The 26638-nt window shown below is 48.0% G+C and overlaps 1 protein-coding gene across 1 annotated transcript in view; it reads right to left on the bottom strand.

The window, feature by feature from the left end:
• BRINP2 (BMP/retinoic acid inducible neural specific 2) overlaps nt 1-26380 on the bottom strand; it is a 253335-nt gene extending 226955 nt beyond the window's left edge. Inside the window, exon 1 of the mRNA XM_085601606.1 lies at nt 24193-26380. The gene's annotated coding sequence lies outside the window, so the exon portion shown is untranslated. The remainder of the gene's footprint in view (nt 1-24192) is intronic.
• Nucleotides 26381-26638: the final 258 nt, after the last annotated feature.

Genomic DNA, 26638 nt, shown 5'->3' with positions numbered 1-26638 from the left:
AGAGAACAAAGCCATTTTGGGCTACAAGTATTACACCTAAAACCCCAAGACTTTAGATTACTTCAAGGAACAAGAGGACCCTACCAAGAAAAAGAGCTGGAGAGCTGTAAGGAGGAGTACTGCTCCTTTGCTGTGTGCTGTGTGGGTTTGGCCTGCAGTTGCTGCTTCTGTCTGGGGTGGAGGTAAAGGGCTGACTCTTTTTGCCCTGCTGTGGTATCCTGCTTGTGAAGAATCTCCAAGGGCTTGTGTGTGCTGGCCTCCTGTTGGAAGACTCAGGGATACAAAAGACTTTAATGAAAAGATCCAGGCTATACCTTAAAAGCAAGTACCTGCCTGGGAGGGAAGCTGGAGAATTTGCATGAGGAGCTCTGCCCCTGATGTGTGTGGGGGTGGGACGCCCTGCAGTTGCTGCTCTGTCTGGAGCAGAGGAAGGACTGGAGTGTTCTTCCTCCTTTTATGTTTAAACATGTGGAGAGCGCTGTACTTTCTTATCTGGTAGAGAAGAAATCTGCCCGTGTGCCAGGAGTTGAGCAGCAAGCACTTTTATGGGGCAATCCCCGGTCACTAACATCAGAGTGTCTTTTCTGAGGGACCCTGGCGGTAGCAAGAGATGCCTGGCGCATGCCACACGTCGCCCCACAGGTTTTGGGGCCTGGGAGGAGAGCGTTGGCATGAAGGTGCCCTCCCCCTTCTCCATCCTCTTGCGCAAGAGCCCACATGGGGCGATAGGTCTGCTGATACGGAGCCACATCCGTGTCTCCTGACGTGCCCCCAGGCTGGGAAGAAGTTGCCTGGCAACCGGCCGAAGCAGAGGGGAGCCCCGCCCATCCCTAAGAGTGCAAAGGCTCAAACCTGGAAGTTGCAGCAGCTGTGGAGACTATGGAGAGGCAGTCACCATCCTGAGGACTGGGGACTCCGCCCCGCCTGGCTGGCCACCAAGGAGGTGTTGTCCTCTGACTGAAACAAGTTAAGGAGGAGCACCGGCACGGGTCCCACTTCGCAGCCTCGGCTGCAACCTGATCTGCTCAGCCCCCAGTGACTGGTGAGTAGGGGCTGAGGTTCACCGTGTGGCAGCGGCACCGCTTTTGTGGGTTGCTGCCCTACAAATCTGCACAGAGTGGTAGAGGGCATTCCTGGTCCGATTTGGTCGCACCTCACTACGGTGGCAGATAGCATTGCACAGGAGCGGTGCAGACAACCCAAACATACGCCAGGGTGGCTCCCTCCTTACTTTGGGAGCACTTGTCTCCCTGAGGGGCATTGCAGGGTGAGACCTCAACGGAGACTTCTGCTGGGAAAGTTACCTGAGCTCACAAACTTACTGCATAGCCTGTGATAGGAGCACACGCATGACGCCGTCCTTAATTTAGTGGCTCCACGATAATTGATAACCAGTGCAACGTGCACGTATTTTACAGTAGTGCACTAAATGTGATATCATGATAAATGACTGGTGGGCAAAGTGGCTATGAACTACATGTGTTATGACAAGTGCCTAGTGGCAGTGTTTTATGTAATTATGGTTGTATGTGGTGTATGTGCATCTTTATGACAAGCGCCTAGTGGCACAGTGATTTATGTTGCGTGGTCCAAATGTGTTTTACATGCTGCTCAGTGATTTATTGTCTAATATGTGTTATGTGTAAACAATACAAAGGATATTTTTTATATACCCTTGTGTGCAGTTTATTTTGTGGTGTGCCTAGTGTGTGTGTGTGTGTGTGTGTGTGTGTGTTGCGCAAACGCTTTGCACATTTCCTCTGGGATAAGCCGGACTGCTCTGCCAAGCTACCACGGGGTGAGCAGGAGTTATCTTGGGTGAGTAACTCCCTTGCCCTGACTAGAGTGGTGGGTTCTGCCTGGCTTAGGTATATACCCTAGCCAACCAGAAACCCCATTTCTAACAAAGGCCAAGATAATTTTCCTAAAATTGTTATCTGCTTAGATGAAATAATCGCACTGCACAGGGGCATAATCTTAAACTTCTTATGAGTTAGTTAAAACTTTCTTCATTTCATACATTTCCATGCTGTCTTAAAGGGGACATAGACTTTAAAAACTAAGCAACCTATCTTTTACTAATAATGTATCATCATACCAGGGGATTTCCAATGTATGTCTCTTTTCCGTCCAAGTTAATTTTACATTTTTGTGAATATTTTTAATTTGGACCTTATGAATGACGCTTGCTTGCTTACCTTAATGAAAAGCAACTCCTCTTTGCTTCAGTGTATATTTAGGGGCAGCAGATTCATGTCAGAAAAAAAGAACCACTCTGAGCAGTAAAGCAAGACCACAAGCTCTCCCCACATGGGACACCCTGCATCCAAAACTCCTCCAGCTAGCTGGTCCTACTCCTGGTCTAAAGTGCTAAATCAATACACTTCCGATACAATACATTACATTCGAAAAAACATATATACTAAAGTTTAATTGAACATGATATGGCTATGGAATGGTAAGTACAATTCAGGCTTTGAAATAGTTTGCAGAAGTAAGATAGACTGCCATATCTGGAGAGTTTCGCTTTTACACCATATTATTTACATGTTACCTGCTGCTTTTCTTATCTGGTACTGGTAGATCCAAGTTAAGCACTGACAGAAAAACATACCTCTTGCCTGACCATGTTAACAAGTGAGGCAATTCTAAGCACTCCTGTACCTCTGGCCACTGCAACAATGTTGTATTGGTTTTCACCCATTAACTGCAATGAATGTAAACAACATTGGCTAAAAGAAATGTTTAATAGTCCAGCAGAGGGGGGAAAAATGGACCAGTTTCATATTTTTGTTGCAAAATCATAAAAAAACTTTTGTTTGAATGCAGCAAAACTAGTCAAATTAGACAAAGGTGTGTGTATGCTGAACAGCAAATGTAGGTAGGTCCAGTTAATGCATATGGCGTAAATATTAACTGGGAATTAAGTCTGAATCCCTACAGCAAATATGCATTTGTCTGTCCATCCAAGATGTGTCAAGCTTCGCCTACTTGTATTGTATCTGGTTGTATATTTGTTGGGTGGGACTATAAGTGTGTTGGCATGTGTGTTGTCTGTGTGTGTTGTCTATGTATGTTCTTGGCTGTGAACCTCCATGGCTGATGATCTAGGCTCAGGGCTGCACGTGGATCTAGCGGTCTGTGCACCAGTCCACAATGTTCCTGTGACAGACGTGTTGAAGGTGGTTGGGTTGGTGGCCAGGCCATATCTGGCTTTCATAGTCTCCACAGGTGAAAGCGGCCACATCTGATATCCAGATAAGTAAAAAACAGGGGGGAGGGAGAAGCTAAATTGTGGCAACCCTCAACCTCAATTAAAGGTTGTGACCACTTTGATATATATTGAGACCAGTTCATTTGACCTCTTAAAATGTCAGGAGTTGGTCAGTTGTGAGGCTTTCCCTATTTTGTGTACTGGATTACATCTGGTATCCTTCACCCATATTTTTTATGTTTGTACCACCTGCCATCAGTGCCACGGATGCTTTCAGAGAAGTCGCTGGCACAATGAAACCTTCCCTGGCCTGCCTAGCTAGAGGGGCAGCTGCTGGACTTTGAGCTGTGTCTTTTTGCAGCACCTGCCTCAGCAAAGCCTCCCAAGCTGCTGAGATAGCCTTTTTTTCCTCTTAGCAAAGCAGTAACCGCTCGGCTTTTGCAAGCACGACAGGTAAAATGGCGCTCCCTTTCTATTTAGACACAGCAGCAGACAACTAAAAATTGCCTGTCAGAGCAGCCAGCCCCCTGCCCCCTGCCCCCATGCCTTTTCAGTCTACAGCTCACAACGTCAGACACTGGTTCCTGGAATAAGCCAGACACTACTGAGCGATGATTCAATTTTAATCCAGGTTTTTGAAGTCTTTTTTTCACATTCCTCTCCATCTCATTTTATACTCAAGTATTCCGTTTGTGCTTGGGTTCTGGGTGACACTTCCGGCTTATTTAAAATGCTGCAGCCAGGCTGATTACTTGGCAGAAAAAAATGGGAACATCTCTCTGACCCGTGTCAGTTTCACTGTAACTGGATTTGGTGGCTCAGTGGAGTAATGCTTCTCTTCCAGGGATCTGTTTTTGATCTCATAGGCACAGGTTCGTGTTTTGATGAGCCCACTCAGCCTTTCATCCTTCTGAGGTTGATAAACTGGGTACCCTTGAGTTGGGTAACAATAAACATCTGCTATTTTAGAACCAAGAGACCCAAGAGTGGGGTGTATGCGTACTTTACAAATTCACGCTATGTTAAGAAAGAGACGAGGTTCAAATCCGACAATTGTGCGCATGGCAGTGTATGCCTCACACCCACCACACAAAATATGGAGCTCTCCTCTGGTTCGTCTGCACGCTCAACATTCCCAAATTAAATTCAGGAAACAGTTGAAACCTGCCTCTTTGCACAACAGCTGCAGCTCTTGAAGAAAAGGTGCTGTGCAACTATTTTTTACACGCCAAGTACCTATGGCAACAGTGCACCCTACAAATAACCAATCACATGACATAATTCCTAAGCTAGAGGGACAGAGTAAGTTGAATATGAGGGTTCTGCTTCGTTTAGAGAAAGCCTCAGGGAAAAATGTCTCTCTGGAGCCCTTTAAGGAGCTATTCTGTAGGAGGGTGCAAAATCCCCATGGTTTCATTTTGCGTAATTATGCAAAATGTCTGCAACATTACGTGAAATTACAAAAAATTACACAATACGCAAATCTTTCTTTTCATGCTATATTTTAACGCGAAATGAGTCATCGTGTCAATTTTTTATGTGAGGACACAGTTCATACTAACATATAGTGCAAGAAACCCAAAAGCACCATGAACACTAGCCTCTAGCGTTCGCTCGTTAGCGTGCATTGACAGTACATTTTTACCGTAAACAAATAGCATATTGGTGTAATTTGAGGAATTTTGCATAACAAGCGTATTGAGAAAATCCCGAAATTACACGAATTACGCTGGTGTAATTTAAATTTCACCCAGACCTTCTATTGTAGCCATGACAGCTGCAACCGCACATGTTCCCCACAGGACAAAGGAATACATGCACCTAGGTACCCATGCTACGGGGAGGGCTGGAGTTGAAAAATGGTTTGGTGGTGATAAAAGAAGCCGGCCCTCATCCTGACATGTGAGAGCTCCACATAGTATGGATACTTCCACTGTATTCATTGGCACAGGAGCCAAGGAGATAGAAATAACACTGGTCTCCCCCTCAAGCGCAAAGTCAATATTCAAGGGACAGATGTGATGGCGCGAATAGATACAGGATATTATGGTAACGTAATATCAATGGAACAGTTCAGCTGGTTAAAACTGTACCCACTGGTCCTGTTCACCTTGCACTGGTCTAGGGCTACTGAGGAGCCACTGTGTATCCTTTCGAGGAACCTTCAGAATCCAGATGTAACAATGGAGACTGAAAAAGTATTTGCCACTGCAGCAAGTACGGCACACTACTCAGATGAAGCAACGACCACAGGCTCTAGCTAATCTATTTTGGACTCAGTGTGCACACAGGCAAACATGAAGACATTTTCGAAGAACACAAGGGACTCTGGAAGGTCATGGGTTACCTGCGCAATAAGGAGGCGAAACGGCACACTGACAATAAAGGACAGCCAGTAATTGAATCACGTTTCATAAATGCTCCAAGGTCCATAAAGAAAGGAAGAAAGAAGAATCAGCAAACATTGTACAAAAAGCCAAAGGGCGCATCTCCTGAGTATCACTGCTAGTGCTAACAAAGAAGCCAAAACAGCTTGGGGATAGAGAGAATCTGTGTGGATAGATAACAAACAGGACAGCACATTATGCCCGTAAACGACATCGCCAAGAATATTATCTATCAGTGGGAACTGCTGGTTCTCCAGGCTTGACGTCAGTGCCAGGCACCATCAGCTAAGCCCCCTTGAGGACTCACCATTTCATCACTATTTTCCTCATGCATGTTGGCTTATGGAGATATAGAAGTGCCACGTTTTGAGATATACCATTATCTATTTACAACAGAAGTCCTCTCAAACACCATCTAGGAACCCCTGTCTGATTTGCAGGGTATTATCAACAATTAGTAATGACACCCTGAGCTATCGCATATCTGAGAGGCAACATCATGAACACCTGTGGATCGTACAGTATTCAGTTTCATACTGTAGTTACCCTTTGCTAGTATAGAGTTTTTCTGTGCATAGCATGATAGTTTTGCTGCAAAGCATGGTACTTTTTTCTCTAATTGAACGCAGCTAAACTGGAATAATGCATATTTTTTCTCTGATAGTTTACTTTTTCCAGAGTTGCTTTAAATGTATGTTTTTGTAAAGTCTGAAAAAAAATACCGTTTTGCACACAGATGCCAATTATCTAAGAGCTACCTAAGAAGACAGAATAGCAACATTCAACCCAAACACTACACATGTAGAACTCCGAGCACATCAAGCCCAGATGCATGGAACAAACTTACACCAGCACTGATGCAATAATATCACTTTAGGTGTCTTACCTGACTCCATTTAACACCAGCCCCAGAGGCAGGGATAAGCTGAACCCAGAACTGAGACTTCAGCAGGACAACTACAGACACCTCATTCCTGAATCTATGGAATACCAGGCCGTGAAGCAGAGACTATCTGAATCCAGGGCTGAGGCTACAATAGGACCCCAACAGACATCCTACACCTGTGTGATATGGAACACCAGGCCCAGAGGCAGGGAACACTCCAAATCCAGACCTGAGTCTACAACAGGTCCACTATAGCTATCTTACACCTGACCACTATGGAACACCACGCCCATGGGAGTGACATGTTAAATCCATAAATGGGGCTACGACAGGGCTACTACAGTCATCTTTCGCCTGATTCAGTGGAACACCAGGCACAGTAGAAGGGAACAAGCCAAACCTAGAACTGAGGCCTCAACAGGACCACTGCAGGTATCTTATACCTGACTACTACGCAACACCAGGCCTATGGGCAGGGGCAAATCAAATCTAGACTGAGACTACAACAGGACCACTACAGATATCTTACAATGGACTGTTATGGAACATCAGGCCCAGAGACTATGAACAAACCAAACATAGAACTGAGTCCACAGCTGGACAACTACAGACACCCAACATCTGCATCTATTGAACATCCGGTCCAGAGGCAGCGACAAACAGAATCCAGAACTGATGCTACAACTAGGCCACTACGACATCGTACAACTGATTCTATGAAGCATTATGTTCAGAAGCAGGGACTAAACCAAACCTACAACTGAGGCCACAACAGGGTCCTTACAAACGCCCTACTGAATCTATGGAACACCAGGCCCAGAGACAGGGTTGAACAAGATCAAGAACTGAGGCTACAGCAGAAGCACAACAAACATCTAACTCCGGATTCTATGGAACATCAGGCACAGAAGCAGGAACCAAACCAATCCTATAAGTGATGCTGCAACAAGGCCACTGCATCAGGCCCAGAGTCAGGGTTGAACAAGATCAAGAACTGAGGCTACAACAGAACCACTAAGACATTTTACGCCTGATTCTGTGGAACATCGGGCCCAGAGGCTAGGTCAAAGTGAATGTAGTACTGACGCTACAACAGGATCACTATCGGCCTCTTCCACCACACTGCTATAGGACGCCATGCCTAGAGACAGGAACTAACAGAATCCAGACCTTAGACTACTACAGAACCACTTCTGACATCTTACACTGGATTCAAAGGAATACCAGGTCCAGAAGTAGGGAGCAAACCAAACCAAGAGCTGAGGCCACCGCAGGGCCCTTACAGCTACTTACTCCTGAATCTATGGAACACCAGGCCTAGAAACAGGGGGAAGCAAAATCAACAACTGAGGCTACAGCAGAACCACTACAGACATCTTACTCTCTCCTGCTCCGGAATGACAGGTCCAAAGGTAGGGGCAAAGAGAATCCATAACTGAGGCTACCACAGGGACACCAAGACTCTCTACTCCTTAACGTATGCTGAAGTGATACAGGTCAGAAATTGGGTGCTTTGACAAAGCTTCGTATAGGACCATCTACTCGAATAGAAGGCCCTTCTACAGGTTGAGATTGAGACGCACCTGCACCTGGCTCTTAGTACTGGAACAGCAGAGAGTGCTATAGGTCAGCACTAAGGCGAGGCCAGGTTTGCAGGGGTTTGTGCATACGAGCATTGAGGAGCATTGGTGGAGTCATGAGTCCAAGTAAAAGAATAGCAAGATGGGACTGCTTGACGGACTTTGGTTGAGGTCTATGTTTGTCCTGCCACTGCAGTGTTATGGAGTGTAGTGTGTCAGGATTGAGATACATTGGCAGAGCGTTGTTCTGCCCTCAGTAATAGAATGCTCCAGGCCTGAGATGATGGTCTACTGGCAGACTGGAGTAGGCCTCATACTTATATAGCTTTCAGTGTTGCAAGTCAGGATTGAGGTACATTGGCTGAGCTGTGTGTGGATCGTGGGGCTGTAAGATGAGGGAGTGGGGTAGGTCAGAATTGAGGCCATTGGCAGAGGTAGGCATGCATCTTGTCCGAAAATAGCAGGGGTCACTGCCGGACAGGAGTGATGCACATCCTTGCATACCTGAATTGGTTCTATGGCTAAACAAACATTAGCAAAGCCAATGGGTCTCACATTTTTCCTGTGCCAATGCACAAATATTGCCTTTGTCAATGCTTGTTTGTCGATGCTGAGCAGCATTGGCAAAACAATTGAAACGCATGAAGCTTGAGCGCATGTGTCATCTCTCACACATTTATGTTTCATAACGCTACGACAGAACAGCATGACGACATACATCTGAACACCATGCATATGCGCACACAAAAGATGATGTCTACGTAGAATTGAAGAAGCTTCTAGGTGAAATATAAAGAAAGAAGTTGGAGTAGAAAAGGGGAGGGAAGCAACAAGAGGTCTAAGAGAAGAAATGAACAACACAGAGAGTGCGGGGGAGGGGTTGACTGAAAAACAGTACAAGAGAGAGAGAGAGAGAGAAAACGTGCGCTAAAAGTGCTAAAAAACAAAAGAAAAAAAATTCCCTAAGATCGAGTATTTGAAGGATACAAGTCATCCAATCAAAGGGATTTTGATTCAAAAGAAGCTATACTACATGGGAGGGAAGAACATAAGAGCAGGAAGAAAAAACATTGTATAAAAATCGAGCAAATGAAAGTGATAAGAAAGGCAACCAATGGTAAGCAGTGGGATGACCCAGAGCCTGCTGTCAGTACTGGCATTGTCCACAACAGATCGTCAAAACAAGCATTTGCAATGCAATAGGTCTCGCCTTTGCATAAGTTTGAGCTATTGGCATTGTAAATGACAATGCCTTTTATTTGTGTGTTTTGAAAACCTGCAAGCGGTGCGTAAACACGCACTTTGTACTTATAGTCGTTGCTTACGAGAAGCAAGGCTGGCAGTAACTGCGCCTCTTTTACTGCCAGCCTTGCTTCTCGTAAGCAAAGACTATGAGTGCAAAGTGTGTGTTTACGCACAAACTTATGCAAAGGCGAGACCTATTGCATTGCAAATGCTTGTTTGTTTGTGTGTCGGTATTTCAGTAGTTGAACGTTTGTGTCCTATGTGTAAGTGTGTGTGTGCCTATTTGTGCATTTATGTTTGTGTGCCTATCTTTGTGCACAGCTGTGTGTCTATTTGCGTGTCTGCCTTTGAGTAGTTGAATGTGTGTCTTGGTATCTGTGTGTTCTTTGTGCTAGTGTTTGTGTCTCCTTGCTGTCTGTGTGTGTGTGTGTGTACTGTGTGTCTAAGTGTGTGTGTGTGTGTCTGTCCGTCCGCGGCTCTCGCAGGCAGCACGTCACTGAAGTGTGGCACGGCCAGCGGCAATGCCTGCAGGGCAGAGCCCTGGTATTTCCACCACCTTTGGGGTCCCTCCGTGTGTTTACCCAGTGCTGCTGCTTTCATATGCCCCTCCCACACACAGAGCCCAGCATTGTGTTGTGTTGTTTGCAGGTGGCCGGAAAATGCCTTGGCGGTGCCTGGGGAGGGGGCAGCGAGCATTTCTCATCCCACGCTTTCCCAGGGCAGGCAGTCTCTGCTCACTGACCTCCCTGCTCAGAGACCCCTGCCCCTGCCAGCCTGGGTGATCGGCCATGGAGCGGGGTACATGCCCCCCTGGAAGCCCGCACAAAAGGGGGGGAGTGTAAGGCCGGCCCGGGCCCGCGGGGGCATTTGTTCCAGGCTTGGCCTGTGCTGAGCCACCGAAGGGGAGGGGGTGATGGGCGACCCTGACACCGGCCCGGGATTAATCACCCACCCTTGTGAGGCTGTCAGGGCCTGAATGGGGAGGGCGGGACCCCCCGCCCCACTGCTGCGCGGCCAGGCCCTACACAATTCCAAGCAGAAGTCAGCCCAGGCTTGGGCTCTCTAAGCAGCAAGTCACACTCCACCGATGGAGCCCGGGAGACAGAGCCGGAGAGACAGAGTCTGTGAGACAGAGCCAGAGAGACAGAGACTAGGACAGCGCCGGAGAGATAGAGCCAGAGAGACAGAGCAGGAGAGACTGAGACAGAGTCTAGGAGACAGCCGGAGAGACAGAGCCGGGGAGACAGAGTCTGATTTATACAGCCAGAGAGACAGAGACTGAGACAGAGCCAGAGAGCTACAGCCGGTGGTTAGAGCCAAATGTAGTTCAAGCAGTTAATAAAACATCCTAAATACTTTGCACTACTGATGCTGGATTTAAATTGCAGAATTTAGGACTTTGTAATATTCTCTGTCAGTGTCTGGTGGTTGGTATCATGAAGAAAGGTATGTTTCTCAGTATCTCAGTACCCCTGACATTGTGCTCCTACTATTCGGGACAATACATGGACCAGTCTGCAGTATAATGTTGCACTTACATCACAGCTGAGCGAGGAGTCGTAGCTCATACGCACTGGAGCCAAGAGTACGCAAGGAAGTTCATTCGCTTAAAAGGGACACGCATGCGACACTAGACTGCCCTCGGGTGCACTCACATACATTGAAAGCACCAGGAAGCAGTATGCTGTTACGTCACTACATTCCTAACATTGACCGTGGCTCGCGCTCACTGCAGCCAGAACACGTCAAGCAGATCACTCTTTCAATGACCAGTGATAGACAAGTGACATTAGACTGCTCACTGGTTCGCGGACACACCGCAAGTTAAAAAATCAGAAGCGCGTTATTACCACACGTCACGTCACACCTTGGAAGTGGGCGTGGCACATACACACTGCAGGCAGGAGTAAGTCAAGCCATTCACTCACTTACTGACAAGTGACACATGGGTGATAGGAGGCTGTCTACTAATCACGCACATTCACAATTAAGTCATTTATACTAGACCTGCCCAGTGGGCCTGGCTCAGTACTTTGTGCCTAGAGTAACCTACGCATTCATCCACTTACCGGAAGAGACTCGCCTGACTTTAGCCTGTCTACTGGCGAGTGCCTGATCTTTTTTCTTCTTTGTCCTGTGATGTGCATTTCATGTTCTATCACCCTGTAGGTTGGTTCTGGTATTCTAAGCGCACATATGCACCTCATGACACAGACGAGACTGCCTTCGTACAGTGTATTCAATATTGGAGAGTCTGCTCAAACACATTCCAAAACTGATGCGAGGAGGGAAGAGTCGGCTGTTCCCTCTCTCCGCAGCAATGAGAGCGTCAACCACTGTTTATTTTTGCATTGCGCTTTCACTTTAAAGTGCGATGCAAAATAAACATGTGGCCTGCTTTTCTTCTGCCATGAAAGCTTTCTTGTCTTTATGGGGCCGTGTGTTTGGAACACATGGCCCCATAAAGATAAGAAAACTTTCACGACACAAGGAAGGCAGACGAGCCCGTCCAAATGGGACGGCTCAAAAAGCCGAACAAAAACGTCATGAACACCTCTTTTCCGATGGCTGGCCACCGTTTAGCATAAACGGTGACGCCGGCCAATGGAAAAGAGGGGCGGGCTTAATGCCCTTTACAGAAAATACCCGAAGTCGTTAAATCTCACCAGCGAGACTGCGTATGTGCGCAGCACACGCCAGGCGAGACCTAAACACACAGAATGCTAAGAGCAGACCTAAAAAGCAGGGAGCGCTTCCGGTTGAGGTCGAGGTGCATTGGCGAAGCTCTGTTTCGCTTCCAGTCCCTTTGCAAGGGCACAATGATAGTTCCTTCCGCTTCCTGTTCCTGCTAGCTCCCCCTCTGGCGGAGAGTAGGTCTGAGTCTATGAACCTTTAATAGCTCGGAGGCCTAGTGCTGAATGGGAGCCCCTGGAGAGGGAGCAGAGGAAGGGCTGGTATGACGCAGGAAAGCCCTTTCATGAGTTGTTTTTCACAGCCCTGCCTGCTTGTTCCGTAAACAACCACCTCCGCTACACCAACCCCCCTGAGGCTGAGCGCACAGGTAGTCTGACGGGAACAGTCCTACTGGCAACAGTGGAAAAAGTTATGTAGTGCATCTGTGGTGCACTTCAAAATCCGGGGGGGGAGGGGGGAGGGAGAGAGAGAGAGAGAGAGAGAGAGACAGAGAGAGAGAGAGACAGAGAGAGAGAGACAGAGAGAGAGAGACAGAGAGACAGAGACAGAGAGACAGAGACAGAGACAGAGACAGAGATAGATATCTGGTCCTACAATACTGCAGGTCTTTATTTAGGAGAGTCTGAACATGCTATACAGCTTCTAGCCACTTTGAAAATCTGCTGTATTGAACTGCAGCATTTGTGTAGCGCTTCCCTCCCTAATATGGGGCGCTGAAGTGCTTATGAACACAGATAGCTCACTACACTGTGTGGGGTGTGTGGATGAAAATGTATTGTCTTTGCTTTGAGGCTGTGTAGTTTTCCCATGTCTTGTGTAGCAACCACTGAGGTGCGATTATGGTGTTACGGGACAGAGCACTTGATGTTATGATGAATGAATTCCTCCACACAGCAGCACGTCTCATCCAGGGCCTCAAGAAATATGACCACATCAATCCCATACTGACGGGACACCATTGGCTTCCCTGAAGAGCCTGCACTATATTCAAAACCAGTTCACAAAGCCAATGCTACCAGCACCACTGCTTATCTTGCAGACAAGCCCACCATTTCTGGTGGTTTTCGGCACACCCACAGTCAGGACACCATCAGACTACAGACTAAGAAGTGTCAAAAAAGAAAAAAAATCAAGACACAAGCCTTATCCACCTACGCAACTAGGATCTGGAACAACATCCCCATATCCATCATGACCTCTCCAATGCCCCTCAAATGTAGGATTTAGGAGACAGTTGAAGACTCGCCTCTTTAAAGAACACTTCATCTAAATGCATTAACCATCCACAACACAGCTTCTTCTCCTCTTACATGCCGGCTTTAAGCCTGCTTTGACCATGTACAGTGCTCCACTGCCTTGCCACAGCGAATATGTACATAAGATGTATGAGAGCTGGATCTGTGTTAATAGTTTGTGGTATGCTGGCATTCTTAATTTATAATGTAAAAAATAAAAATATAAGTACCAAAATACTATGTAAAAATTAACACTGCGTGAGCCACTCATGCATGGCGAGTGGGAAGCTGAGAGATCTGAGCTAGCTGAAACATACTGAAAGAAAGCAAAACACACACATACTCAAAAACCTGCCATTTGAATAGCTAGAGTTGGTTTGTGAATTGGGGCATTGTGATATTGTTTCTATGTCGGTAAGTACTGTACTTCTAGTCCCACGTCTATGTTTCTGAGCGACTCTGGTTTGGTTTTGTGATGCTCTTGGTCTTGTGTGGCCTGGTTTGAAATGTCCGGTCTCCGAGTCATGCACTGACTGTGTGGCCAGGCGCTTCTTTTGCCTGCGTCTACAGCAGTGAGGAAAAAGCCTCTCTGGATATCAGTCACAGTTAAATTCACAGCACTCAGTTCCTCATTTCCCGCCTTTGGGTGGTTGGCACAACACTCCTGTCTTGCAGTATCCTGCACACTCTACCCTCGGACACCTCAAGCTTTATTCACTGGACTGGAGTCTGAATTTAAATGTGTTTTGCTGAGTGAGGTATAGAGGAGGTGGGGGTGCAGGGAATGTATGGCGGCTGTTAAGTGGGGTCTATGCAGACCATGTGGTATTGTACATAGTGAGTGTGGTTCAATGGAGCTGCAGGCTGAGATCATGATGTACACAGTGGAAATGTGTGTGGTTTAGGGAATGCTGTTGGCCTGAGTGAGCTTAATGAGGGCCAATGGCGCCCCACTCTAATGTGGTCACGTACATACTGAGTTTGAGTGAGGTTTGGTTGAGTGTGAGGCGGCGGAGGTGGTGCTGTATATGTTGAGTGTGAGTGGTGGTCAGAGGAGATCCAGGTTTAAGTGGTGTTGTCCAGAGTAAGTGTGAGAAAGGGCCTGGTGAACTCTAGCCTGATGGTGTGTTGTTCACAGTGAGGTCAGCCTAGTGCTATTAGGTTTCGATGTGAGGTGGTGTTATCGAGTGTGACTGCGAGTGAGTCTCTGAGTTGCTCCATCCTAAAGGGGTGATGTACAGAATGACTATAACCGGGCCACTGGAACTCCGAGGTGACAAGTTGATGTACACAGACAGTTTGAGGTTCATGGAACCTAGAGCGGGGATGGTGTTGTACAGCGTGAGTGTTATTTGGGTGCACTATAAAGTGATACTTCATAGGACAGATGTGAGTGAGAGTCAGTGATGGGCAAAGATGGCTCAGTGTTGCATGGATTGAATAGGGTGGGCAGAACTGGTGTTGCACTGAAGCTCCAGGTTGCGATGGTGGTGCACACTGGGAGTATGATGTTCAGTCGAGCACCAAACATCGGCAATGCTGTTCGGAGAGAGCGCAATTGTGATTCAGCACATGCTCAATCTGAAGTGGAGGTGCACAGATAGAGTGGTACTGCATTGAAGCATTTAAATAGCACGTACTACTCCTAGGTGGGGTGATGAAGCGCTTGCCCACATATGTGCCATACTAAACCGTGTAGGTTGTGTGGTTTGGCGAATTCCTTCATTGTATTGAGCCTATGTGGGAAGTGTTTCTATGCTGTGTGTGATGACCATCGAGGTGTGGTTACTGTGTTATGGAACTTACTGCTTAGCAGCGGGGTGAATGCAGGGGTGGCTCCTCTTAAGGTGGAGAAGCATCATCCCACTAAAAAAGTGCCCCCAGAGATGGAAAAATGAAATGGTAATAAAAGTTCATTTATTACCATTTTATTTTTTTAAACCCTGTCCTGAGCCGATCATCAGGATGGGGGTGGGTGGGCTTTCTGATCAGTCAGGCAGCAGTAGAAAGCAGTGATGGGCAGGGCACTTCAAGTTTTAAGTGCGCATGTCTTTTTGGCCTGCCGCCTTGCGACGGCCAGCCAGACATGAGCATTTTAAACTTCTCAGGACAGCAGGTTAGAGACAGCATAGGGCTCCAATGTCCTCGGGAGTAGCGAGAGAGGCCGCTCCCTCTAATCCTGGCATTGCTCTCATGCAACATGAGAGTAGCGCCAGGATTGGTTACTGCAGTTTCCTGGAGCCTGCCTGGAGAAGACCCGAGCGAGGAGGAGGACGCCACGAAGGTAAGTAGGGTTATTTATTTTACTTTTTCCACTTTTGCGTCCCTCCGCCCTCCTTATATGCCAGCCACAATTGGGTGAATGAGAGGACTGCAAGGAACAGACATGTTGTTTACAGTTTGAGAGTTGCTGGCAGCATTAGTTGCCTCTGCAGGCCTTTTTGTAGTTATTGTAAGAGATTCTGGCCCTGTTTCTTAATTGGTTGCTGCATTAAGGGCGACCACGCTACAGTGCTATGAGGCTGGGCAGGTGTTAGGAGGAGGGCTGACTGTGTCAAAGGTCAGGTACTAAGTGACCACCAGCCAGACTGATTAGGTGCTGTACACTGTGAGCTAGAACAGGCTTCAGCGTGAGTGGGGTGGTTTATGGTGAGTGTCAGTTTAAATCCTGGTTGAAGCCTTCTACGGACTGAGTGTGAGTTTCCTTCAGTGCTGTGCCTGCCTGAGGTGGGACTGAGTTGTCTGTGAAATTCAGTAGAACTCCATGATAAAAAGGACAGTGGTGTGCACACTGAGAACACAGGTGAAGTGGAGGGAGTGTGAGTGTGAAGAGATGGCAGCAAATCTCTGTTCTAAGCAGTACTGTACAGAGTGAGTATGTGTGAAGTTTAAGGACTTCCAGAGTGAGCTAGGGTGGCACAGGGAGAGTGAGTAGTGAGTGTGAACAAATGGCAGCAAATCTCTGTTCTAAATAGTACTGTGCAGAGTGAATATGTGTGAAGTTTAAGGACTTCCAGAGTGACCTAGGGTGGTGCACCGGAAGAGTGAGTGTGAAGAAATGGCAGCAAATCTCTGTTCTAAGCAGTACTGTACAGAGTGAGTATGTGTGAAGTTGAAGGACTTCCAGACTGAGCTAGGGTGGTACACAGGGAGAGTGAGTGTGAAGAGATGGCAGCAAATCTCTGTTCTAAGCAGTACTGTACAGAGTGAGTATGTGTGAAGTTTAAGGACTTCCAGAGTGAGCTAGGGTGGTAAACCGGGAGAGTGAGTGTGAAGAAATGGCAGCAAATCTCTGTTCTAAGCAGTACTGTACAGAGTGAGTATGTGTGAAATGTTAGGACTTCCAGAGTGAGCTAGGGTGGTGCACAGGGAGAGTGAGTGTGAAGAGATGGCAGCAAATCTCTGTTCTAAGCAGTACTGTACAGAGTGAGTATGTGTGAAGTTGAAGGACTTCCAGACTGAGCTAGGGTGGTGCACCGGGAGAGTGAGTGTGAAGAGATGGCAGCAAATCTCTGTTCTAAGCAGTACTGTACAGAGTGAGTATGTGCGAAGTTTAAGGACTTCCAGAGTGAGCTAGGGTGGTACACAGGGAGAGTGAGTGTGAAGAGATGGCAGCAAATCTCTGTTCTAAGCAGTACTGTACAGAGTGAGTATGTGTGAAGTTGAAGGACTTCCAGACTGAGCTAGGGTGGTACACAGGGAGAGTGAGTGTGAAGAGATGGCAGCAAATCTCTGTTCTAAGCAGTACTGTACAGAGTGAGTATGTGTGAAGTTTAAGGACTTCCAGAGTGAGCTAGGGTGGTGCACAGGGAGAGTGAGTGTGAAGAGATGGCAGCAAATCTCTGTTCTAAGCAGTACTGTACAGAGTGAGTATGTGTGAAGTTTAAGGACTTCCAGAGTGACCTAGGGTGGTGCACCGGGAGAGTGAGTGTGAAGAAATGGCAGCAAATCTCTGTTCTAAGCAGTACTGTGCAGAGTGAGTATGTGTGAAGTTTAAGGACTTCCAGAGTGAGCTAGGGTGGTGCACCGGGAGAGTGAGTGTGTAGAAATGGCAGCAAATCTCTGTTCTAAGCAGTACTGTACAGAGTGAGTATGTGTGAAATGTTAGGACTTCCAGAGTGAGCTAGGGTGGTACACAGGGAGAGTGAGTGTGAAGAAATGGCAGCAAATCTCTGTTCTAAGCAGTACTGTGCAGAGTGAGTATGTGTGAAGTTTAAGGACTTCCAGAGTTAGCTAGGGTGGTGCACAGGGAGAGTAAGTGTGAAGAGATGGCAGCAAATCTCTGTTCTAAGCAGTACTGTACAGAGTGAGTATGTGTGAAGTTTAAGGACTTCCAGAGTGAGCTAGGGGGGTACACCGGGAGAGTGAGTAGTGAAGAAATGGCAGCAAATCTCTGTTCTAAGCAGTACTGTGCAGAGTGAGTATGTGTGAAGTTTAAGGACTTCCAAAGTGAGCTAGGGTGGTGCACCGGGAGAGTGAGTGTGAAGAAGTGGCAGCAAATCTCTGTTCTAAGCAGTACTGTACAGAGTGAGTATGTGCGAAGTTTAAGGACTTCCAGAGTGAGCTAGGGTGGTGCACCGGGAGAAGGAGTGTGAAGAAATGGCAGCAAATCTCTGTTCTAAGCAGTTTTGTACAGAGTGAGTATGTGTGAAGTTGATGGACTTCCAGACTGAGCTAGGGTGATACACAGGGAGAGTGAGTGTGAAGAAATGGCAGCAAATCTCTGTTCTAAGCAGTACTGTACAGAGTGAGTATGTGTGAAGTTTAAGGACTTCCAGAGTGAGCTAGGGTGGTACACCGGGAGAGTGAGTGTGAAGAAATGGCAGCAAATCTCTGTTCTAAGCAGTACTGTGCAGAGTGAGTATGTGTGAAGTTTAAGGACTTCCAGAGTGAGCTAGGGTGGTGCACAGGGAGAGTAAGTGTGAAGAGATGGCAGCAAATCTCTGTTCTAAGCAGTACTGTACAGAGTGAGTATGTGTGAAGTTTAAGGACTTCCAGAGTGAGCTAGGGGGGTACACCGGGAGAGTGAGTAGTGAAGAAATGGCAGCAAATCTCTGTTCTAAGCAGTACTGTGCAGAGTGAGTATGTGTGAAGTTTAAGGACTTCCAAAGTGAGCTAGGGTGGTGCACCGGGAGAGTGAGTGTGAAGAAGTGGCAGCAAATCTCTGTTCTAAGCAGTACTGTACAGAGTGAGTATGTGCGAAGTTTAAGGACTTCCAGAGTGAGCTAGGGTGGTGCACCGGGAGAAGGAGTGTGTAGAAATGGCAGCAAATCTCTGTTCTAAGCAGTACTGTACACAGTGAGTATGTGTGAAATGTTAGGACTTCCAGAGTGAGCTAGGGTGGTGCACCGGGAGAGTGAGTGTGTAGAAATGGCAGCAAATCTCTGTTCTAAGCAGTACTGTACAGAGTGAGTATGTGTGAAATGTTAGGACTTCCAGAGTGAGCTAGGGTAGTGCACCGGGAGAGTGAGTGTGAAGAGATGGCAGCAAATCTCTGTTCTAAGCAGTACTGTGCAGAGTGAGTATGTGTGAAGTTTAAGGACTTCCAGACTGAGCTAGGGTGGTACACAGGGAGAGTGAGTGTGAAGAAATGGCAGCAAATCTCTGTTCTAAGCAGTACTGTACAGAGTGAGTATGTGTGAAGTTTAAGGACTTCCAGAGTGAGCTAGGGTGGTGCACAGTGAGGGTGAGTGTGAAGAGATGGCAGCAATTCTCTGTTCTAAGCAGTACTGTACAGAGTGAGTATGTGTGAAGTTTAAGGACTTCTAGACTGAGCTAGGGTGGTGCACAGGGAGAGTGAGTGTGAAGAGATGGCAGCAAATCTCTGTTCTAAGCAGTACTGTACAGAGTGAGTATGTGTGAAATGTTAGGACTTCCAGAGTGAGCTAGGGTGGTACACAGGGAGGGTGAGTGTGAAGAGATGGCAGCAAATCTCTGTTCTAAGCAGTACTGTACAGAGTGAGTATGTGTGAAGTTTAAGGACTTCCAGAGTGAGCTAGGGTGGTACACAGGGAGAGTGAGTGTGAAGAGATGGCAGCAAATCTCTGTTCTAAGCAGTACTGTACAGAGTGAGTATGTGTGAAGTTGAAGGACTTCCAGACTGAGCTAGGGTGGTGCACCGGGAGAGTGAGTGTGAAGAAATGGCAGCAAATCTCTGTTCTAAGCAGTACTGTACAGAGTGAGTATGTGTGAAATGTTAGGACTTCCAGACTGAGCTAGGGTGGTACACAGGGAGAGTGAGTGTGAAGAGATGGCAGCAAATCTCTGTTCTAAGCAGTACTGTACAGAGTGAGTATGTGTGAAGTTTAAGGACTTCCAGAGTGAGCTAGGGTGGTGCACCGGGAGAGTGAGTGTGAAGAAATGGCAGCAAATCTCTGTTCTAAGCAGTACTGTACAGAGTGAGTATGTGTGAAATGTTAGGACTTCCAGACTGAGCTAGGGTGGTACACAGGGAGAGTGAGTGTGAAGAGATGGCAGCAAATCTCTGTTCTAAGCAGTACTGTACAGAGTGAGTATGTGTGAAATGTTAAGACTTCCAGAGTGACCTAGGGTGGTGCACCGGGAGAGTGAGTGTGTAGAAATGGCAGCAAATCTCTGTTCTAAGCAGTACTGTACAGAGTGAGTATGTGCGAAGTTTAAGGACTTCCAAAGTGAGCTAGGGTGGTACACAGGGAGAGTGAGTGTGAAGAGATGGCAGCAAATCTCTGTTCTAAGCAGTACTGTACAGAGTGAGTATGTGTGAAGTTGAAGGACTTCCAGAGTGAGCTAGGGTGGTGCACCGGGAGAGTGAGTGTGAAGAAATGGCAGCAAAACTCTGTTCTAAGCAGTACTGTACAGAGTGAGTATGTGTGAAATGTTAGGACTTCCAGAGTGAGCTAGGGTGGTACACAGGGAGAGTGAGTGTGAAGAGATGGCAGCAAATCTCTGTTCTAAGCAGTACTGTACAGAGTGAGTATGTGTGAAGTGTTAGGACTTCCAGAGTGAGCTAGGGTGGTACACAGGGAGAGTGAGTGTGAAGAAATGGCAGCAAATCTCTGTTCTAAGCAGTACTGTACAGAGTGAGTGTGTGTGAAGTGTTAGGACTTCCAGAGTGAGCTTGGGTGGTACACAGGGAGAGTGAGTGTGAAGAGATGGCAGCAAATCTCTGTTCTAAGCAGTACTGTACAGAGTGAGTATGTGCGAAGTTTAAGGACTTCCAGAGTGAGCTAGGGTGGTACACAGGGAGAGTGAGTGTGAAGAGATGGCAGCAAATCTCTGTTCTAAGCAGTACTGTACAGAGTGAGTATGTGCGAAGTTTAAGGACTTCCAGAGTGAGCTAGGGTGGTACACAGGGAGAGTGAGTGTGAAGAAATGGCAGCAAATCTCTGTTCTAAGCAGTACTGTACAGAGTGAGTATGTGTGAAGTTGAAGGACTTCCAGACTGAGCTAGGGTGGTGCACCGGGAGAGTGAGTGTGAAGAAATGGCAGCAAATCTCTGTTCTAAGCAGTACTGTACAGAGTGAGTATGTGTGAAATGTTAGGACTTCCAGAGTGAGCTAGGGTGGTACACAGGGAGAGTGAGTGTGAAGAGATGGCAGCAAATCTCTGTTCTAAGCAGTACTGTACAGAGTGAGTATGTGTGAAGTGTTAGGACTTCCAGAGTGAGCTAGGGTGGTACACAGGGAGAGTGAGTGTGAAGAAATGGCAGCAAATCTCTGTTCTAAGCAGTACTGTACAGAGTGAGTGTGTGTGAAGTGTTAGGACTTCCAGAGTGAGCTTGGGTGGTACACAGGGAGAGTGAGTGTGAAGAGATGGCAGCAAATCTCTGTTCTAAGCAGTACTGTACAGAGTGAGTATGTGCGAAGTTTAAGGACTTCCAGAGTGAGCTAGGGTGGTACACAGGGAGAGTGAGTGTGAAGAGATGGCAGCAAATCTCTGTTCTAAGCAGTACTGTACAGAGTGAGTATGTGTGAAGTTGAAGGACTTCCAGACTGAGCTAGGGTGGTGCACCGGGAGAGTGAGTGTGAAGAAATGGCAGCAAATCTCTGTTCTAAGCAGTACTGTACAGAGTGAGTATGTGTGAAGTTTAAGGACTTCCAGAGTGAGCTAGGGTGGTGCACCGGGAGAGTGAGTGTGAAGAAATGGCAGCAAATCTCTGTTCTAAGCAGTACTGTACAGAGTGAGTATGTGCGAAGTTTAAGGACTTCCAGAGTGAGCTTGGGTGGTACACAGGGAGAGTGAGTGTGTAGAGATGGCAGCAAATCTCTGTTCTAAGCAGTACTGTACAGAGTGAGTATGTGCGAAGTTTAAGGACTTCCAGAGTGAGCTTGGGTGGTACACAGGGAGAGTGAGTGTGGTTTAGATTAGCTCCAAGCTAAGGCTGCCTTATAGAGACTGAGTGAGGTTTTGAAGCAAAAATGTTGTGGTGAGGGTAAGTTCACCTGCACGGTCGTGCAGGTGGTTGTACTTGGATAGTGTGAGTGGGGTTCAGTGGAGCTCTGGTCTGTGGTCATAAGTGACTCTGTGTGGTCCGAAACTCAGCGACTTCTAATGACATGGGGAAGCCACACGCTAAGATAATGAGTGTAAATTAAACTATAGACCTAGGTGGTGCTGCACAGCCAGTGAGTGTTAGTGAGGGTCACTGAGGCTTCGGTGTCTGAGAATCTGAGCCAGTAACCTCGGGACTGTGGCTAGCTTGTTGAACATAAGGATATGTAAATTAGGCCCGTGTGATTTTAATTACGCTAGTGTAATCAGAGTGGTTTCTGTAATATTGCGCTAATCTTTAACACAGAATTACCAATAACGCGATAATGCCTGCTTTCGTAAGTACTTTGGGGCATATTATCAAGCCAGGCGATAAAATCATGGCCGCTTTAGCGGCAGAAAACTGCCGCTAAAACGGCGATAATGGGCTTGATGATATGCTCTATGGATTTCCAATTGAAGCCCATGTTAGATGTGAAGGACATCTAACATTGGAATTCCATGAAGCATATTATCAAGCCCATTATCGCCCATTATCACTAAAGCGGCGATAATTTTATCGCCTGGCTTGATAAGATGCCCCTTTGATTTGGGGGAAACAATCCTACCACAAGAGCACGTATAGCAACCTCGAGCTGCCGCTCGTGCTCGCTATTTGTGTTCCACCGCATTTATTGGATATATTTTGGACAGAAGGGTTCATTTTGAGCGAAAATTAGTGCCAGATGCCAGGGGTAAGATGGGGGGGGGGGCAGGGGGGATTCTACACCAACAGCATATTTAGGGCTATTTCTTTCGCACAAAATACCTTCTTGCACCCATTCTGCATGCGTGGGGGGTGGCATTCTGTGACTATAGTGCTAAATGCCAGGGGCACGTTGGGTGAAAACCCTACCCCAAGGGCATGTTAAGTGAGCTGCTGCTGCTTGCGATTCATGTTCTGTTACATTTAGTGCTATTTCTGAGCACAACATGCATTATTGAGTCCATTTTGGACGATAAGAGGCATTTTGTGCTCAAAAATAGCGCCAAATACTGAATTATTCTTCACGGGTAATTAAGCCTGGTCTCATGGAATTCCCAGGTAATTCTGCGTAATTGCGCTACGCTCGCGAATTACACCAACCCCTAAATTGTAAAGTAGAGCATAAATCACATAGAAATCTGGAGCCCGAGGTTCTAGTAATCCATGCTTTTTCATATGAACGCACTGTGTGACCCTGGGCGAATCGGGCATCTAGCTGTGCAATAGACTTTTTGTCTGCTTGAATCTGAAAGCGTTTAGGAACTGCATTTCTACAAATATTAAGCATTAGAGCAAAAATGAAGAGTACTCTGGACCGCAGGCATGCTCTGGATGTGCCCAAACAGGTTGGTGATACACTACGACTGGCACTGAGAAACTCATTACGCCCCTCCCCTACTCCCCGAGACAGAAAGAGCGCGTTTGGCTCGCATGTTGAATGAACAGCTCTAACGCAAGCACAGAAAGTGTCCCATGTGCCCCCGTTGGACTGTAAAAGACAGCCACGCCTTCAATACCGCAGGCCCCTAACACCTCTGGGCGCCGGCGCCACTGCACCTTAATCAGCGGCGTAGCGTGGGTTGGAAGCACCTGGGGCAAGGCAAGTATCGTTTTACTTTTCTTTGACATATTTGCGCCCCTGAGAATGCCCCGGCGCCCCTAAGAATTTAGCGCCCGGGGCAACCGCCCCTCTAGCCCCGCCCACGCTCTGCCACTGACTTTAATATCTACGCCCCTGGCTTGGCTCACTGAATATTGAGGATGTATCAGTGATCCCAATGTCAAGAATTCGCATGAAACGAAAGCAATGGAATTGCAGCTCATGAATGAGGTGCACCTGTCGCAGTGCCACGATTTGGGAGCAATTCTGCGATTTTATTACAGATACTTTCCGAGGCATCAGTGACGGAAACCAACTGTCGTTGGATGAATCAACCACAGTAGAAGTCTAGAGCCTCTCAATACAGTACAGATTTCGCAATCACGACTCTAGGTGTATGCACAGCGCTGGAATGACAGAAAAACTCGGGTGTTCAAAGGGTATCAAAAATGGCAATGTCGCGACTCCAGATCAGTGGGCTCGGACTACGACTGATCGTTTATTAAGTATGAGTGATCGCAACGCCACCACATGAACGAGTCAACGACAACGAGAGAATGTCACTGAAGCTCTGTGGTTTATTACTGTTGGTCATAATTGTCACGATTTTGTTTCAGTCGACAGCGTTAATAGAAACATTAGCTGACAGAAACGTCGTGGCTTTGACGATACGCGATATACGTGCCTTTCACCTCCGAAAACAGGTTACTGAATTTCCTCACGCGGCCGAAACAGGTCAATGACATTGGAATGTAAGCGCTCTACCCACTGTGAGCCGCGGGGGCTGGCAATGTGCTTTGTATAAAGCTTTCAGTCGGGCATATTTTTCGCATTTTATTCGCCGCTAGCAGACTTACCTCCAGGTTGGTGTAAGCAGGTGTGGAGACGGTCACACTTCGGCGCTATCCGTCGAGCAGCTGGGTTTCCACGAGTCTGCAGCGCTAGGAATCCGTTGCCATCCCCGAAGCCCAGCGCTCGTCACTGATCGTAAGAGAACTTTCCATCGCTGCCGTAGGGCGCACTTTACCTACTCCGCCCGGTCCTCCCCGGGGAAGTTACATTTGGCGCCAACATTTTCCAACACCGGTTCTTGTCAAAGGGGCGCCCAGGGGAGCCCTCTTCTTTTCCTGCTGCTCCTAAGCGGGGTATGACACCCACAGCCGAGCTGCGCGTGCACCCTTTGAATCAAAACTCCCAATTCTTGTGGGGCAGAGTCACGGTTCCCATGAATGAATGCGTTAATGATGTAATGCGTTTCTGAAGCGCAGCTTGGACCAGGACGTTGCTTCAGTGCGCTCTAATTGCCGGTTAGTGATGCGTCTGGACAGTGGTGATGGAGGGAGTCCAGTTGGGGTCAGCTTGGTATTCGGTTGAGGCGCCACACCGGAGTCTGACCCCGGGGGCAGTGGGCAGGACCATGGGCTGTGCTGCCAGCAGGCACGCGGCTTCTGGGTCGACCAAGGCCGTTAGGTGGTATGAGTTACACAGACTGTCGACGGATTACTGTTGTACACCATATATGTACCCCCTGTTATCACGGAGCACTGACCACACACACACAGCAAACAAACCTGCGCGCATTCCAGATTCCGGCGCGCAGCAATGGTGCCAGGTCCCGGGCATTCCACGCCAAAGCGATGCAGGTGGCACTGGTCCTGGTTCGGTGGCAGTGAAGTGTCTGGCTTCGTCTTCCTTCGAATCGGTTTGGAGTCTCCTGTGGCCTGTCCCGTGGCACCGTCCTGCCGCCGGAATCTCCTACTCTAGTGTCGTCTCTGTTCCCGCTGCTTAAGACCAGTACCCTATGTATGCCCTGCTTCTTGTCCCATCACGTGTTCGATGCTTGGTGTCCGCTTTTCGGTACACTTGTGCATGCCAGTCACGTGTGCCTAGGTACTGTGTGCCTCGAAGCAACGAAGACGTTGTAGCGCCGCCAACATTCGAACCTGCTCTTAGAAGGTTACACCGATAAGATGTAGAGACAAGTGGACGTTCTCGTGCGACCGCCAGCTGTCCGTGCACTAGAGATGAAAGCTAGAGTTCTTGCACGGCACAAACTCTCGTGCCTCGCCAGCTGCCCTTACACTTGTCCTTGCCTGGTGACATCGGCACCTCTGAGTACAGTCGCCTTCCTCAGTAGTTAAAGACCGTTACGGGCCGTTACGCGTGGCATGTCACACACTGCACGCCACAGTCGCGCCTGTATGCACAGCTGTGTTGGACGCTCTTCCGTAGTGTGACTTCTAGGCGCAGCAGTCAGAAGACTCGGGCGCGAGGTCTCCCGGTGTATGAATACATGGCCGCCTTCCAGCTGCTGTGGTTACACGTAACCAATAAACATCAAAAACTCAAACAAGCCACCGTCGAAGCCACTGTCGCTGCTGAGAGCCCAGGTCAGATTTTGTGGCACCGGCCACGGATATAGCTCTTCGGTGTCTTATTCCAGCTTCGTGGAACCTGCCACTGGTGCAGCCTCTGCTCTCGCAGTGCAAGTCTCAGCTCCCAATTTCACGCCACTGGTGTAATCACTGCCAAGGTCACTGTCGACACCCTAGTTCCGCAGATAGTGCTACGGATGCAGTTACTGTCACGACTAGTGAAGCCACAGCCACTAGTCCCAGCTCCTAGAAACGTAGCGCCTACCACGGAGCCACTTTCACATTTACTAGAGCGGCTGTGGAGAGCCTGGTCTTAGCTCCCAGCGCTGTAGCAGTTACCACTGGTGCAGTCACTGATAACATCACAGCTCCGCAGCACCTGCCCCAGCCACTGTCACCACTACTGATGCCACCACGGAGAGCTTGGTCTCGGGCAAAGGTCCGCTGCGCCTGCCCCTGTGCCCAGAGTCTTGTCCTGGCTTCGCAGCACCTGCAACTAATACCACCACTACTCAGAGTCTTGTCTCGGCTTCGTAGCATCTGCCACAGCGCTCAGAGTCTTCATAGCACCTGCCACCTCCACTGCTGAAGTCCCAGCTGGCAGTCCGCAGCACCTGCAGCCGCTGCCCCGGCTCAGCAGCCCCGCTCCATCACCTGCGGCTGGAGTGCTGGCATGATACTGATTGCCCCCCTTCGACCCCCCTCCCTCCAGCATATGTCTAGCCGGGGACCAATGAGATCCAGATCACGCCCCGCGAGAGCACCGATTGGTCAGATCCGGGGAAGGCTGGAAAAAGTGGAGCGTCCCAGGGGCCCATTGGTTGACTGGATGCAGCTGTTTTTTAACCCTCACTTGCCCTGGGCGACCGCCCGGTGGGTCACGCGCCAGGAGCACATAGCAACTATAGCCAAATCTCGTGCTTGAAAC

The sequence above is a fragment of the Triturus cristatus genome, chromosome 4_2 (genome assembly GCF_964204655.1).
Source record: "Triturus cristatus chromosome 4_2, aTriCri1.1, whole genome shotgun sequence".
Classification (NCBI taxonomy): domain Eukaryota; kingdom Metazoa; phylum Chordata; class Amphibia; order Caudata; family Salamandridae; genus Triturus; species Triturus cristatus.
The sequence above is the reverse complement of the archived record's forward strand: the minus strand, read 5'-3'. Positions and strand labels throughout refer to the sequence as shown.